Raw genomic sequence first — 6,436 nt, forward strand, 5'->3', positions numbered from 1 at the left:
TGGGACCTAACTTCTAGGATAGAACTCTGACTGCATTTTTTGAGCATCCCTCCACTAAATGTCACTCTCATGGAGAGATCACTTGACTTGCGTGTCTCAGTTCCCTTCAAGAATTTAGTACCCTTGGGACCAGTAGTTGGTATAATGGCTATGTCACTGGACTCTCATGTAGTCAACCATGGTTTGAGTCCAAGACCGAGTGGCTTGAACTCATGCTGGGCGCATGTTCATGCATGCCCAACATCCTGAGAGGAGAATAGAGAAGGGATTGCGGTGTGGCCATTCCCCCTGGGGAGTGATTTCTTGCTTTCCATCTCTCTGTTTCTCTCTTTCTGGCGAGCGGTCGAGTGAAGCAGTTTTAAGAAGGCAAAAGAGGAAGACACTTTAGAATGCCCCCTCATAGCTTATGTTCCCCTAACTCTGCTACCCCATGCTTGGAGGGAAGCAAACCACTCCCTCTTTGCCTGAGGGGAGCAAACTGGGTTACCCAGAAACAAGCAAAACAGAAAAACAAACAAAACCAGCTTAGAAATAAACTAGACCATCTACCAAATTTGGGGGAGGACTAGGGCCAGAGGGCTGACCGGATCTTCCCCAAGGAAAGACTGGGAGCTGGAGAGGGCACCAAGGGCCCACTGTGTTCGTACCAGGCACCAGGTACAAAGCAGCCCCTCAGAAGATCTCTGGTTCATTTTTGGTCCCTTTGTGGTCGACATTATTGTTGACAGAAATAACCAACCCTGCAAAAATAACAATTTATGCAGTTTATTTCTAAGCATGAATTTGAGTGACGTAGGTCTAGAGAGGAGGCACAATATGTCTTTCTTGGGGTGATCAGGTATAGGGGTTCCTTTTATTTGATTTTGAAAGTGAGAAATAGAGTTTGGAATTTAGTGAAGAGTTCCTTTGGTCTGGCCCAAAAAGATGGGGCATGTGGAGGCAGCAGGGGGTGAGGGGGCTTGTAGATAATAGGTGGGTGTACAGTTTTTAGGTTGGTAATTGGAAAAGAAAGATGGCTGAAATAAAAAATGTATGTACTTTAATTGAGATAAGGAGGCTTAATATACAGCACAAAGATACTGTGCCAGGGACAGGATGTAGGAAGAATCCTGTTACCAATGGGCCAAAATAGTCTGTTAATGTTTGTGGACATGACTCCCTCCAGGCCTTCTGGAAAGGATTTTGGAAAATAGGAAAAAGCAGTCAGATTTCTGTCCTCACCAAGCACCTTAGAAAATACACTGTGCTTTTTTTAGTTCAGCCCTTATTTATTTTCAGTTTGGAAAAACCTTATTTTTTTTTTTTTCCTTTAACAGAAGAGGAAACTGAGGACCCATCCCTTTTGAGGGGTTCCTGCACGGTTTCAAAGTCACAAGTTTTGTCTTTAGAATTAAGGTCGTCATGTTTCAGGGGACTTTTGTATACTATTAGAGCTATGCCTTTTCCTTTGCTAAGGTTTATACTGAATCTGTTTCTTTAGTTAGTTGAAACTCTGAGCCATCAAAAAGCTAAGACAGACCAGTCAGAAACAATTTTTCACCAAGATGTTGTCTTTTCCTCTTCGTCCTACCAAAGCTAACATGGGATAATAAATACAATTGCTGATCCATATTTCCTTGTTTTCTGGTGATGAAGTCTCTTTCCTTAACAGTTGGAGTTTCTGATCCTAGATTTCAGACACCAATGTTCAAGAAGGGGTAGACAAAGAGGTTGTGTTTCCATGGACACAATCTGGGCACAATGCTTCTCCCCCTTCAGATAACCTCCCTCCTTCCTTTATGCGTCAGATGATTGACTGTGATGGCATCTAATTACAAGTCTTTCTTCCTCATTTGCATCACTTAGGGGCCCAGCTTCTCTATTCATCAGCAGAGATACTACAACTGGCAAGCAAGAAGAATTTCTCATGACATAATGTGGGAAACAAAGACAAAAGAACATAGCGTGCTTTCATTCTATGTCCTTGTGATAACTGACATGCATTGCCTCATGGAAATGGAATGGGTTACGCCTTGGCCTATCGGGCTCTCCTTGCGACAATTCACCAATTTCAATTACTCGCAGATGAAAAAAGCACCGTCATGTGGAAAAGGCCCAAAATACCACAGATCACTAGAGGCAGGGTTGTTCAAGGGTTCCTGGTTGTATCTGCATTTATTAGGTTGTCAGAAAAGCTGTGATATATTTTCTATACAAAATGTGTCATAGTACTCAAAAAGCAATGTTAATTTTACCATAATTTTCCCATCATCATTATCACCTTAGTCTATACCATCAGAGTTTACAAACACATAGGTATGAATAGATTGTTCTATTCCATTTTTTGAAATTTTCAATATGAAATTCACCCTCCTTAGAATATTACATATAAAAATAAATATTATATTTCCATTAAAGCCACACTCTCATAATCTTCAATTCATGGGTCACTTTCTCTTTTTCATATCAAATATCTGATATTATTTCTGAGCACTCAGGATTTATCTAAACTGTGCAACTCAGAACAAAATTCTTAGTTCATTAATTGAGTTGGTATACAATTACTAGGATAAAAAAATGGCAGGGATATAGTGATAAGATTTAGTATTTAAAATTAAATTATTTCAAAAATATTATAATTCACTCTATGATTGCATTCTTGCCAAACACAGTGTGCAGTTTCCTGGCCTTATTCTAGATGGGGAGTGTAGTCCTTTTTAACAGTTGACAGTAACAACACATCAGGAAAGGTGTTAAGTCAGGATAAGCACATTGTTACCTTCGAAAACTATGTAAGCATGCATTCACTGCACTTCTGCATTCTGAAATTCAGGAAATTATTTTGTATGTAGTACTCAGTAACTGTTTTTTAAATTTATTACCTCTATCTCTTCTAGAGTCTTGCTGATTGGCAGGGCATAGGGTGAGGAGAATAAGAACACAACACTAAACTCTATTTTATACTTTGATATGAAAATGAGGTTGAAGTACTTTCTCTGTCACATGTTTATTACAAAAATGTGTTTCATACTGGATACGGCAAGAAATTCGGTTCACCGTCAACACTAATGGAAAAGAAAAACACAGCAGCATGAGAGGGAAAAAAATGTTATATCATAGGTATTTAGTATTTGTGAGCAATACATTTATTTTTAAGGTGAAATATAGTTTCTGCCTTGGAAAAATTGAATAAATTTATACTATATTATTGATTTATAATTAGTTTAGTAACTAAACATCCAGGCAAACATTTCTAGATAGAGTCTCAGAAATAAAATATCTACAAATGGTTTTTAGTGAATTCATCAAAGTTGTAATCCATTTAACTATGGTATTTCATTGTGTGTGTGTGTGTGTGTGTGTGTGTGTGTGTGTGTGTATCATATTGTACACCTTAAACTTATAAAATATAAAACCCCTAGAAATGGCAATCCATAGATAAAATAAAAGATAATAGATTGTTTTTAAAAGAAAGCCATTTAGTTCAAAATTTTCCATATTTAATCCAATGTTGCAGTTTTCAATGCACTGATTTGTCCTAATTTTACTACACTTCCTAAAAGTCAAGTCATACAAATATTACAAATATTCTACAAGTAAAATATAATTAATGGAAAACATTTCAAAAGGTGTGTTTCATAATTATTTGAAATGATAAAGATGAAATCTAGAGATTGAAAATAATCCAAAAAAGGTAGTTTCCTATCTTTTTTTATTTTAATCTATGGAGAGAATTAAGATTTAGGATTTAAAATCATATTTTGGGGACCAACACTAAGTGTAATGGCTATGTTGCTGAACTCCCATGTAGTTGACCGTGGTGCGAGTCCCGGACTCAGTGGCTTAAGTCCATACTGGGCATGTGTGCGTGCATACCCAAGATCCCGAGAGGAGAATGGAGGAAAGGGAATTGTGGCATGGCCATATTCCCTCCCGCGGGGGGGATTTCTTGCTTTCTGTCTCTCTGTTTCTCTCTCTCTTTCTGGCAAGCTCACGCACCCTATAGCAAAAACCTCTCCAAATAAATAAATAAATAAAACCATATTTTGTAGGATACACAAAGCATTCCTTCCGGGCATATGTCACAAAAATAGTTGTCAGCCAATTTATAAAGTCACCACACATTCGTACTATCCATTTCCTATGAATTATATTTTTACAAATGGCATTCACACCATATGTACATTGGATTTTCTACATACAAACCAATTTATTTGATTCACAAGCCAACAAGTGATCATTCCAAACCATAATTTCATACATAAACAGGTTTGCTACAAACCAGAAGAAGTTAATCACACTCAAATGAATTCATTAGCTAACCAACATATTTGTGATAAAATCCCAATCTGTTAGGCACACTAAATTGTCTGGAATTGGACTGTGTTGTTGATAGAACCATACGGTGGTTTTCTCCCCCCAAAAACACATTTGAAAGACCCCTGGCTGTGGCTTTTCATTTAGTAATTGCTGATATTTTAAATTTTTCTTCTCAAATTTCAGTAGGATATCTATTCCAAATCAGTACAATTAAAGAGAGCTTCGGAAAAAGAAAAAGAATCTAGTGTCAACTGTTGTTAGGAAGGAATAAATGAGGAATGCAGAACCACGCTGTGTAAATCATACTTACCAGGCATTATTCATGCTTAAAGCATTTTACTAATCATGGAGAGGACATACAAATGTCAGAAACAGTTGTCTCCAAAAATCTTTTAGAGTAGAGAGGAGACACAGAAGACTGAGTTAAGCGGAAGAAGATAAAGCCACTTGTATTTAAGTATCAAACACGTGAAAAAGAAAGTAAATGTTAGGGGTCAGCAGGTGACATGAAGTTAAAGGCACTGGACTCCCACATGACCAAGTATGGTTTGAGTCCTGGACCAGGTGACTTGCTTTCTCACTCCCCTCCTCCCCCAACACCATCTCCTCTGGTCAAAATAAAACAAACAAATGAACAAATAAAAGTTAAATAAAAGATGCTTCTTTTTTTTTAAAAAAAAAAAAGAAAAAAGAAAAGAAATAGAGAATCATTACAGCCAACGATGAATTTTGACAGAAGATGCCAGAGAAAATAGGATTGAGTTGGGTTTTGAGAAAAACATATTGCTTTAGATAGTGTGTGAAGCAAGAGAGCTTAAAGCTAGAGAAAATATCTTTGGTAGTAGTGGCAAAAAATAACAAGAGAAATGAGAATGGTTAGGCTGGAGAAATAGGTTTGACTTGGGAAAAGCAAGAATTGTGGTTGTTTTTCAAGAGTCAGATCAGATTTTGGACAATGTTACATTTTGATCTAAAAATATAACAGCCAATTGTATTATTTTGACTATAGCATTTTTATTAAGAATTATTTTATTTAATGTTTATTTATTTATTTATGTACTTATTTTAATTTGACCAGAGAGGACACACACACACACACACACACACACACACAGAGAATGAGTGAGAGAGAGGAGAAAGTGAGAAAGCAAGTCAAGTCTGGGACTCGAACTGCAGTCAGCCATGTGGGAATCCAGTGCCCTTAACTACCAAGCCACCTGCTGCCCCCAACTGTAGTATTTGAACGAGGGGGTAGATAACAGATGATCAAGTGTGTGATCAGAATAACAGTTTTGAAATAATGAAGTTGTGGGACCAACAGATGGCATGATGGTTATGTTGCTGGACTCCCATGTAATCGATTACGGTTCAAGTTCCAGGCTTGGCAGCTTAAAATTCATGCCAGGTACATGTGCATGAATACCTCAAATCCTAAAATGAGAATGGAGGATAAAGGACTGCAGCATAGCCATCTGCCTGTGGGTGATTTTCACTTTCTGTCTCTCTGTCTCTGTCTCTCCAGTGAGCGCATACATCCTATATCAAAAATCTCTCTAAAATAATAATAATAATAATAATAATAATAATAATAATAATAATAATGGAGTTGTGTTATTCAGAAAAGAAAACCATTATGGATATTGTAAGAGAGAGGTGACTCATGGAAGAAGAGGGTGATAAATTCAGTTAGAAAAGTCTTTCAGTTTGAGGTAATGATGAGGGTTTATTAACTTGAACATCAGAAGGCTAGCATACCTGCTATTTTAATGAGATATAATGAGTATGCTACAAGTGACAAATATAACAACACTGTGTATGACCTTCACCTCATTTGGGTGTGACTGAGCTCACTTCATTAATTCTCTTGAAATATTCAGAATGCTTTTCATCTATTTAGTTCCTTATAAAACAATTTCCAGAAACCCTTTAATGCACAGGGCATCATAAAATACACAATTGTGTAAATCAAAGTAGATACAGAGAAGCATAGAGGCAGTAAATCAAATAATATTGAGAATGGAGCTAATTTATAAATTTATATATGCCTCATCACCTGCCCCTTGTACACCAATGAAACACAATACTTTCTAAAAAACTCCCCAAAGGAAGAAACAATATCTCAATTCTTTTATTCCTT

The sequence above is a fragment of the Tupaia chinensis genome, unplaced genomic scaffold (assembly GCF_000334495.1).
Source record: "Tupaia chinensis unplaced genomic scaffold, TupChi_1.0 Scaffold000687_1, whole genome shotgun sequence".
Taxonomy (NCBI): Eukaryota; Metazoa; Chordata; class Mammalia; order Scandentia; family Tupaiidae; genus Tupaia; species Tupaia belangeri.